This window comes from Zingiber officinale, unplaced genomic scaffold (assembly GCF_018446385.1).
Source record: "Zingiber officinale cultivar Zhangliang unplaced genomic scaffold, Zo_v1.1 ctg206, whole genome shotgun sequence".
Classification (NCBI taxonomy): domain Eukaryota; kingdom Viridiplantae; phylum Streptophyta; class Magnoliopsida; order Zingiberales; family Zingiberaceae; genus Zingiber; species Zingiber officinale.
This window is the reverse complement of record NW_024589889.1, coordinates 39,179-51,000: the sequence shown is the minus strand read 5'-3', so window position 1 is coordinate 51,000 and position 11,822 is coordinate 39,179. Positions and strand designations below refer to the sequence as shown.

The 11,822-nt window shown below is 35.3% G+C and overlaps 1 pseudogene; it reads left to right on the top strand.

Moving 5' to 3' along the window:
• The first annotated feature begins 2,471 nt into the window (after positions 1-2,471).
• Positions 2,472-4,210, top strand: LOC122036756 (annotated as a pseudogene).
• The last annotated feature ends 7,612 nt before the right edge of the window (positions 4,211-11,822 follow it).

Below are 11,822 nucleotides of genomic sequence, written 5' to 3'. Positions count from 1 at the left end.
AATGAACTAAGTCCCGATTTGTTACCGATTCACTGAGGTTGATAAGTCTTGTGATTAGCTCCTTTATCTTCACGTGTAATTAAGTCATCATCTCTCCTTTTTCCATTCGGAAGTTTGTTAACTTACTTCATAGGATATCTCGTTTTGCTAGTTTTGCTTTCGATTGGTCTTCATGAAGCTCCAAGAAAATTTCTCCCAAAGTTCTCTAGCCGAGTTGTAGCTTCCGGTGTGGTTGACTTCATGATGTGATAGTATAGTCAACAGATGAAAATATGCTTTTTCGTTGGTCACGAAGCCGGCCTGCTCCTTCTTGCTCCAAAGGTGTTCTTTCTCGTTACCGTGTTAATATCTAGCTGCTACAAAACCATATTTTATTATTAGTAAAATTTCAAAATCTATTTTCAAAAAATACCTCCATCTTCTTTTTCCAGATTGTGAAATCCACCTCAAACTTTGGTGGATGTATACGCGCTCCGGTCATCTCGTTGCATCAGTTGGCGATTAGTCCTTCTGAGGTGGTTGTGCTCTGATACCACTTGTAGATCCCATTGAGGCCGACTAGAGGGGGTGAACAGTCTTGAAAGAAAGTTAGCACTTCTCACGCTTTCAAAACTTAACAAGGAGCATATTTTAGTTTAACAATAATAAAAACATATAAACAAAGTGAGAGACAGAAGAATTTACTTGGTTTGCAACGTGAGAGGTTGTTAATCTAAGACAGTAGAAGCTAACTAGAAGATCTCCTTCGATGAAGGAGGACTAGTCTCTTATAGACGTTAAGCTCAAACAAAAACAAAGAACGAATTTGAAAATGAAACTATAGTGTGCGTTATCTAACTAAGAGGACCAGAGCTCTATTTATAACCCACTATTCAAAAGTAGTCTTTTGCTGACGTGGTAGATTCCGGATGCCTGGACAAGGTCCGGGTGACTCCATTGGTTGCTTTGATCCACTTCGCAAAGGCTTTATGGTAAGATCCTTATCAGTACCCAAGCACCTGGACTGATTCGAGTGCTTGGAGGCTGCTAACATGCTGCTAACATGGATTCCAAATTTGATCCTCACTCCAACGGTAAAAAGCTATAATTATTACATTCGCATTCCAACAATGTAATTTTTTTTTACCAAACCCAATAAATAAGTTTTTAAAATACCAAAATCACGTACAATAGTTTCAAAATTAGCAAATCGTATATTCACTTCCCATTTTACCCTTGTCCTCAAATCAATTCGACTAGGAAAAAAAAATCAGTCAACTGATTTTTTTCGGTCGAATTGATTTCTTTCTGTATGTTTGAAAAATCTATCAGCCGATTTCGGCCAAAATCGACTGATGAACCTAGATACCTCGAAATGACATGAAATTAGTTCCTATGTATTCATCTAGTTCTCTTGATTATAAAAATACTATCAAATATCAATTTGACCGAATATATTAAGAGCGGTGATTTTTTGAACATGAATTAATTTTTCGGACACATTCATGTTTAAAAAATCACTACTCTTAATATCTTGGGTGAAATTGATGTTTGATATCATTTTTACAATTAGGAGAACTAGACGAATATATAGGAACTAGTTTCATGTCATTTCAAGATCTCTAGATTCATTAGCAGTTTCAGCTAAAATTGGTTGATGGACTTAGAGACCTTGAAATGACACGAAATCAGTTCCTATGTATTTGTCTAGTTCTCTTGATTGTAAAAATACTATCGAATTTTAATTTGACCCAATATATAGAGCAGTGATTTTTTAAACATGAATTAATTTTTTAAAATATATTTGTGTTTAAAAATTTACTGCTCTCAATATATTAGGTTAATTTGATGTTTGAGGATATGAATATAATTATAAGAACTAAAAGAATTCAAAGGATCAGGTTTCACTTCATTCCGAGCTCTTTAGGTTCATCAACTGATTTTGGTTGAATTAACATAATTTTATTTTATTTAGGTTCATTCGGCCATAGTTTCAAAAAATTCATTGTTCAAAATATATTTGTTAAAATTGATATTTGATAGTATTTTTATAATCAGGAGAACAAGATGAATATATATGAACTAATTTTATGTCATTCCGAGATCTTTAGGTCTATTAGTTGATTTTGATCAAAATTGACTGATGAGTTTTTTTAATAGAAAGAAATCAATTCGATTGAAAAAAAAATCAGTCGACTGATTTTTTACAATCGAATTATTTTAAAGACGAGGGTAAAATGGAAAGTGAATATATGATTTGATAATTTTTAAATTATGATATATGATTTAGATATTTTAAAAATTTATTTACTGATTTAGGTAAAATAGCTGATTTTTCTTATAAAGCTCACGACGTAGGAGGTACGATACCTAGCCGATGCTGTAATATAGTACCACCACTCTAGTGGGGCGGGCCTACCCAGGCCGCCCCAACTGACCGACCACCGTCAACTCCCCCGGCCAGCCCAAACGCCATCACAATCACAGCAGTCATGGCTCCCCCTCTAGGGACCGACGAGGCCCATGCCCGCGAGAACTTCGCCAAGTTCTTCGAGTGCTGGATCACGGAGCAAGAGCGCGATCTCCAGAACCTCCGCTCCGCCTTCGCCTCTGCCACCGCCGACTCACCTGCCAACCAAGGATGTAATGCCCCGACCCGGGCGGGGCCCCCCGGATCGAATCGGGATTGCTACCAAAATTACCCATTGGGTTGACGATTAGCTCCACAGACCACCAGAGGAGGTCCTTTCAGCATGCTTTGTCCTCACTCGCACGTACCCTGAAAAACTTCACAGGAGATCACCCATCCTCAGATTCCTCCAAGCCAAGCACGCTTAACTTTGGAGTTCTTAAGTTTGGGCTTCCGAAAAGGAAGGTGCACCTTGGTGAACCGGGGTATTACAAAGGATATATCCACAATGGCATGATATTATCTACTTTGGGCTTAGGCATCATGACTTTGCTCTTGAGCTCTCCCAAAAAGGTCTCATGTCAATGGAGATATTCTACATCTTTTTAAATCCATGACATTTATCTTTCCAATGTGAGACTTTGATTAAAGTCCAACAATCCTCTTCTCAAACGAAGATCACAATTACTCTCATGGTTCGAGTCTTCCCGTGAGCATTCGGTCACCCTGACCTGTTCTAGGCCTCCCCATGAGCATCCACATCTAGTCACTCTTGACCTGCTCCAGGTCTACCCTCAACTTCGTTCAAGGTCACCCCACATGGAGTTTGGTCTAGACTATGACTCTAATATCATTTGTTGTGTCAAACGATATCTACATATCTCCATAATGACATGATATTATTCATTTTGGAACTAGACTCTCATGATTTTACTCTCCGCAAAAGATCTCATGATAATAAAAATATCCTACATTCTTTCAAACTCATAACCTTGATCAAATATTTTTAATATAGGATTTTGATTGAACTTGGACAACCCTCCAGAATTGCTGCAGTTGATCAAATCGGCGCCCTCGGGCACTACGACTACTATTACCGCGCCAAGGCCTCGTCTGCCCGCGCCGACGTCGCCTCCATGTTCTCCCCATCCTGGATTTCCTCCACCGAGAACCTGTTTCTCTGGGTGGGCGGCTGGCGCCCCACCTCATCTTCCACCTCCTCTATTCCAAATCGGGCCTCCAGCTCGAATCCCACCTCGACGACATCCTCGGCGGCGGCGGCCGCATGGGGCAGCTCGGCGACCTCGCCGTGGTTACGCACGATCAGTTCCTGCGCGTCGATCGGCTCCACCAGCGAACCGTGCGCCGCGAGCGGGAGATCTCGGAGGAGGCAGCGCGCGCGCAGGAGACCGTGGCCGACGCGGAGATGGTGGGCCTATCGTCGACGGTGGCGGCCGAAGGGGAGGAAGGAGTAAGGAACGAGGCGGAGATGGAGGCCTATCGTCGAGATGCTGCGTCCGGCACAAGCCGTGCAATTCATGATTTCTTCTGCGGAGCTGCATCTCAAAGTGCACGAGTTCGGGAAGAACAAGGACGCCGCCAACGGCCGTATCGCCGCCGTCGCCAAGTTGCAGAATTCAATCCAGCTATGCTCTTCCCACCCTTATCAAGGCAAATCGACCGAACAATTGAAGTTTCAGAGCTTTATATATCCTAATACTTATCAATAATTTTGTAGTTGTAGTACTGGTAACCTTTAACTTCTGTCCTCTTTCATTCATCGTCCATGGCGATGATGTCTGTGAACTCAGCGCATCTCTTTTCTCATCTGCAAAAAGCCTTGTTTCTAACCATAAACAGAGAGAAGATCGAGGCATCTCTTGGACCTTCAGGAAGCTTAGAACACTAAAAAGAGGTTAGATGTCTTCGCTGGATTGGGGAATAATCGCTAGAAAATGTTTTAAATTTGTCAAACTCCTTGGAATTGTCCTTTAAATTTAATTTCGAGTGAGTAGTGTTCATCCCTGCCGTGCCCTGGTAAGAAGCAATCTTTCATCCGCTTGATTTGACTAAGCCTAAGGAATCATAGGCGATGCGGCCGTGTCGAAGTGAAATGGTGCGATAGAATACGCCAATCGTCAAAAGCTACCTATAAACTTGTTTACGATTAGAAATAGGGTTAGCCGCCCTATTTGAACCAGGCCTAGACAAGAGCATGCTTTAGGATTTACCTGGTAGGATTAATTGGATGCTCAAATAATTGGATTAAACAAAAGAAGGGATTGTCAATAGATGAAATCATTAAAATGATCAAAGTATCTCTATTTTTGAATAAGAGGAGTAAATTTTAGAGTATTTTAGTTGAATAAAACATTAAGATACTAAATTTATCCTAAAATTTTAAAAACTTCTATAATTTTCTTATAAATAATTTCCAATCCACCCCTTTTTCAATAATACAAACAATTCTTATTCTTTCATCTCATACTCTCAACTCAATCTGTAATTCTCATTCTTTAAATTCGTATTTCGTCTAATTTTCTCATTTAATATTGGTTATAGTTTGGACTTAATTTGATATATCTAAGGTCAAAAGTAAATTTTATCAAACTCGGTGATAATTAACCCAGATCCAGATTCAAACAAATTTGATAGTAATTAGAGTTAGAAAAGTCCTAAAAATATAGGAGTATTATTGTTAAGTGAATATGATAGGTGTAAGTGCATGTGTCCAAATTTCTCAATGTTGATTTTTTTTTTTAAAGAAATTCACAAGAGGCTGATGAGGATGTAGAATCAAGATTGATGGAAACGGTTATACTTGGGGCAATTCCTAAAAGGCATGGTGACCAAAATTCTGATTTGGATATGGTTTGGATTGAATTTGATAATCCAATTCCATTAATAAAGTTTTGGTTAAAAATTCATTGATGGTATAAGATTCAAAATCAAAGTTAGATCATGGTTAAGAGTTATAATTAATACATAAACACTGTTATTGATCAAATATGATAAGTCTAATTCCAATAAACACTTTGTGACCAAGATTGGAATTACTTAAGACGGTTTTTTTTTTTTGAGAAATTCAAAGAATGCTCACTAGGGTGTGCAACCAAGATTGGTGGGCTTTGTTCCACTAAAGCGATTCCCTAGAAGACATTGGTCCTAATTTGGTTTGAATCTAATGTGCCTATGGTCATCATTGAGTTTTAGCTAATGACTCATGGCTGATTCTGAACGTTTGAGCATAGTAAAAGAGTCCTAGGAACTCATAGGTTTTTTGTTTATTGAATATAATAGGTTAAAGTCCAACATTGTCTTTGTATCGGAAATTCTCACTAAATTTTTTTCAAAGATCCACAAGAGGCTAACTAGGCTGTGGAACCAAGGTTGGTGGGCATTATTACACTCAAAGAAATCCCTAGAAGACATTAGTCGCAGTTTGAATTGAATCTAATGTGTTTAAGTCCATTAATGAGTTTTACCAAAAATCATTAATGGTTGATCAGGGTCGAGATTCAAGAGGTTTGACCATAGTTAAAGTTAGGAGACTCTCATAAATATAGGTATTGTTGTTAAATGAATAGTCTAAGTGTATTAGTAAATATGTGTTATCAAAACTTGACAAGGTTGAAGTTTTTTCAAAAATTCACAGAAGGTTGACTAGGATGTGTAACCAAGGTTGGTAGGCATGGTTACACTAGGATGGCGGCAAAAAGTGAATACGTTCGTCCCTAGCATCCCCACCAATCCGTCCCAAGGTCAACACGGAGGAGGTAAATCACGGACATTGATCTTAATTTGGATTAGATCTATTGTGTATAAGATCATTAGTGAATTTTGATTAAAACTCATTAATAGTTGACCAAGTACAAATTTAGAATGTTTGAGCATGACTAAAATTAAGAGAGTCCTAGGAATGCATAAGTGTTCTTATTGAATGAATATTATAAGATTATGCACACCACTCTAACTATGTGCAAAAACTTCACATAGCATGGGTGGAGCTTACATGGGCCCCGTATGGGCAACTATCCACATTAAGCCGAACAAAGCTCCGCCCATCAGCCCATGAGATCGGTTTTAGGGTTTAGGTGTTTTCTCACCTATTCTATGCTCATAGCGTAGAAAATTACAATTTATCTAGGCTTCATCTTGATCATCTTAGCTAACATTTCCATGTGTTTGTTTTTTTATATTTAATGAGTTGACGCCATAAGCTATGGTAAAAAAAATCCACCAATTCAATTGATATAAATGATTACATTGGTGGTTTTTGAGAAACACACCAATTAAGTCTAGTCAATTGAGCAAATAACGAATTTAAATTGTTAGGTCATTAATAATTAATTTATCAATGAAAAATCATATTCATGTGGTCGAAAACCGCTTCGAGATCAAATTCAAATGATAAAAATATTAAGTTCAAAATAAATTGAACGATGAAAAATAATATACGGAAGAGAAACTTTCTATCTATGAAAATTTTGTAATTAGATCTGAGATTTAATGTCATCGATCAAACAACTTTTTGCTCATCATGAGATAAATGACGTGAACTGGGATTTAGACCTTCTAGCATCCAGTAGAAGCGGCGAAGGCGACATTACAGATAAGGCAAATGCCTTGGCCTATAGGAACTCAGGTGGGATCTCACCGCCAAATCTTGGAGGGTAAGTGTGGGCGGCACGCCCTCGAGCGAGCATCACTAGTGCCTCCATCCCTTACCTATGTTGTCCACTTGCTGAGTTTAAATTTAAACATGGCATTAATATTTGATGTATCATTTTTTTACAAATAATTTTTTTATTAATGTTATTATATTTATATATTAACTAATTAAATATATTAATATTATTAAACTGATTTAAATTTTATCCTAAATCTAAACTTCTTACTCGTCTTCTTTCCACGCAACAAAAGAATTCTGCTCAAAGGTAATCCTAATTTTTTTTCTTGTTCAACAAAAAAAGATACATGGCAGTGACGTGATTGCTTGCACTGCCCGACAAGGTAGCGACGTGTCAGTCTTCCGAGTGACCGTTGCCCCCACAAAGCAATGACGCAGTCGTTGTCCCACTAGACAGCGACGTTGCTCGCGAAGTGGTTGTTGCCCTGTCGATTGCAACGGTGGAAAGAGTGTTTTTGCCATGATAATTATGAAAGACATATTGTGAAATTGAATGAGTGATAATTAGATGAATGATAATTTTATTGTCTATATAGAGAAAGATATATTTCTAATAATTGATAATGAAACTATTGTACAAAGTTTCAAAATATGGAGACTTAAAAAAATAATTGTAAGGTAATATTTTATGATTATAAAATTTTATATATTTTTTTATTTTATTAATTATATTATATTGTAGAAGGGGAGTTTTAGCGTAATAATAAGTTGTTGTTGTATGACTTAGAGGTCAGGTGTGAGTCTTGAAAACAATCTCTTGTAAAGTATGATAAGATTGTGCATATTAGACTCTTCCCAAGGACCTCGTGTTAGTGGAAGCTTCATGCATAAGATTGTCCTTATTAATTATATTATATTATTAACTACACTGAATCAAAATCCTAGCTCCACTCTTATCCATGAGGCACATAGGATGTGGAACCAAAGTTAGTGAACATGATTACATTCAAGATAGTTCCTAGAAGACATTGGTCCTCTTTTGAATTCAATCTGATGCGCTTAAGGTCAACAACAAATTTTAGCCAAAAATCATGAAAGACTTACCTAGGCTAAGATTTAAAAAAATTAAGCAATATTGTCAAAGTGTGGAGAGTAACTTCACAAGGTTGATTCTTCTTTTCAAAAACTTAAAAGAGGTTAACTAGGATGAGGTACGGGCATGCTTGAACTTAGGATATTCCCTAAAAGACAGTGATCCAAGTTGGATTGAATTTGATGTGATATTCAGTATGTTTTAAACACTGATGATTGAACATGGTCAAGATTCAGAAAGTTCAAGAATGGTTAGAGTAAAGATAGTCCAAGCAATACATAACTCTTTTTGTTCAGTGAATAATATAAATCTAAATACATTAAGTATGTGCCAAAACATCACAAGGCATAATGAACCAAGGTTGGTGGGCATTATTACACTCAAGATAGTACCTAAAAGACATTGATCCTAATTTGGATTGAATTTGATGTGCCTAAGGTCATTGTCAGGGTTGAGGTTTAGAAATATTGAGCATGGTCCTAATAAGGAGAGTCTTAATAATACATTGATGTTGTTGTTGAGTGAATATGTATGTAAAGTCCAACAAGGTCATTATTTTTTTTCAAAAACTCACAAAAGGCTAACTAAAGTATGGAACTAAGGTTGGTGAACATGATCACCCTTAAGAGAGTCCAAAACAAAATTTACTAATGGTTGACCAAGGTCTAGATTAAGAATGTTTGAGCATGATTAGAGTCAAGAGAGTACGAAAAATATATACATGTTGTTGTTAAATGAATAGGATAAGCCTATGTGCACCAATGAGTTTATATAAAAATTTCATAAAGTTGATTTTTTTTTTTTTTTAAGAATCTCATAGGAGACTAATTATGATATGGAACGAAGGTTGGTGGATATGGTTAGCCACAGGATAGTCCCTAGAAGACATTTGTCCTAGTTTAAACTGAATCTAATGTGCATAAGTCATTAGTGAGTCTTGGTTAAAATTATTGATATCTAGACAAAGTTCAAAAAAAAATTAGGCATGATTAGAGTCAGGAAAGTATCATAAATACATAGGTGTTATTGTTAAATGAATATAATAAGCCTAAGTGCACCAGTATGTGTCAAAACTTCACAAGGATAAATATTTTTTAAAAATTTAGAAGAGGCAAATTAAGTTGTGGAACTAAGGTTGGTGGACATGTTTGCGCCTAAGATATTCCCTAGAGGACATAGGTACTTACTTGTTTGGATTAAATTTGATAACACTAAATTCATCAATAAATTTTAACCATAACTCATTGGTATGTACATGGTCTAAAATCATAAAGTTTGAGTATGACCAAAGTTAGGAAAATTTCAGGAACCCACAAGTGTCCTTGTCGATTGAATGTGATAGACTCATGTCCAATAATAACTCTATGCTAAAATTACTCAAGAGTGGAATTCTTTTAGAAACTCACAAAAAGTTAATAAGGGTGTCGAACCAAAGTTGGTGGACATGGTTATGCTCAAGGAGACATTGGTCCTACTTTTGATTAAGTTTCATATATCTAAGACTATTAATGAGTTTTGATCCATACTTATTGATAGCTAACTTGGTCCAAATTTAGAAAGTCTGAGAATAGTAGATAGATGGGAGAGTTCCAATAATACATAGATATTTTTAAATGGATATTATAAGTGTTAATGCACTAGTGAGTATGTGGCAAAACTTCGTAAGGCTACTTTTTTAAAAAACTCTTGAGGGTCTAATTAGATTGCGGAATCAATGTTGGTGGGCATGATTAGACTAAGGATAGTTTTAGAATACATTGGTTTTAGTTTGGATTGAATTTGATAACTCAAAATTAATTAGTGAGTTTTAATCAAAACCCAATAATAGTTGACTAGTATCCAAATTAAAAATGTTTGAGTATTGTCAAGTTAGGGGAGCCCCTAAAATACATAAGTGATATTATTGAGTAAATATGATAAGCCTAAGTTCTCTAATGAGTATGTGCCAAAGTTTCACAAGGTTGGGGTGCATAGTTATATCCTTCTTTGAATTGAATCTCATAATACTAAGTTCATTAGTAAGTTTTGTCCAAAAGTCATTGATGGTTGTACATGGTCTAAAATCATAGAGTTTTGAGCATGATTAGTGTCAAAAAATTCCTAGGAACACATAGGCATTGTTATTGGTTGAATATGATAAGCTTAAGTCCAACAATGATTGTACCAAGATTACTTAATGTTTTTTTTCCAAAACCTCTCAAAAAGTTAACTATGGTATAGAACCAAGGTTAGTGGGAATAGTTACATACAAGCGAATCCATAAAAGACATTGATCCTAATTTGGATTGAATCATACAACCTAAAGTCCATTTGCGAGTTTTGACTAAAATTTGTTAATGATTGATTATTGTCTAAATTTAAAATGTTTGAGTATGGTCAGAGTTACAAGCGTCTTAGTAATACATAAGTGTTATTATTGAGTGAATATAATAAACCTAAATGCATGATGAATTCGTGCTGAAACTTCACAAGGTTAAATTTTATCAAAAACTCATAGGAGGCTAACTAGGATGTGGAACCAAAGTTGGTGGATATGGTTACACTCAACATAGTCCCTAGAAGACTTGGTTCTAGTTTGGATTGAATGAGAAAAGTCAAAGTCCATTAATAAGCTTTGGCCAAGATTCACTATTAGTTGAATATATAAGTGTTACTGAGTGAATATGATAAATCTAATTAATTTCATTAGTGACTTTTGATAAAATTACATAACATTGAATATTTTGAAAAACTTACAAAAGGCTAGATAGAGTTCAAAACTAAAGTTGATGCACATGATCATTTTTAATAGTCTCTAGAAGTTATGATTTTGATTTCAATTGAATATGATAAATCTAAGTCTATTAATAAATTTTCGTCAAAATTCGCTGATGACTAACTAGTATTTAGAATCATAAGACTTTAAAATGATTAGACTTAGGAGAGTTCTAGATATGCATAGGTACTATTGTTGAGTAAATTTAATAAACTTAAGTTCATTAGTGACTTTGTATCCAAAGTACGTAAGACTGAGAAAAAAATAGAAAATTTTGACCTATTGGAGCAAGTGTTGTGGATGTACTTATTAGATAAGAATTGAATAATACGCATCATTGGATATCAAACACTTCTATTTTATAGGAAATGTGAAAACAATACATTAACAATACAAGAAGATGTGTATTCCATATATATTGAGAAGATGAATTGTGATAACCCTAAATATAGAAACAAGACAAATAAAATCTACATGTGAAATAGTAGGTCAGTTTTTGGACAGAAAAGTTTATCTTATGCGCTACACAAACAATGAGACGTCGATAAAGATTGCAAGCTTTAGATGTCGTCGATGATACAGGATTGAAAGAAATGTAATTTTTTTTTTTTAACTATTGAAACAAGAGTTTAGGATAGCAACATAGATGACAATTTGTGTAAAATGAATTTTTTTTAAAATGCATTTAATTTTCATACTTAGTTGCATAGGTAGCGACTTGAATGAAATTTTTGTAAGAAAAATGATATACTCAAGAAAAAAGAATTAAAGAAAAATTCAAGGATAGACATATAAAGTGATAGAGCCGACAAAAAATGAAATGATTGATTATAATTTTATATGTCTATCCTTAAATTTTTCTTTAAGATTTTTTCCTTGAGCATATCATTGCTATTTTTGTAATTCGGTGTGAACAAGGACTAAAAAAGTATTTTAAAAAAGAAGTTTGAGATTT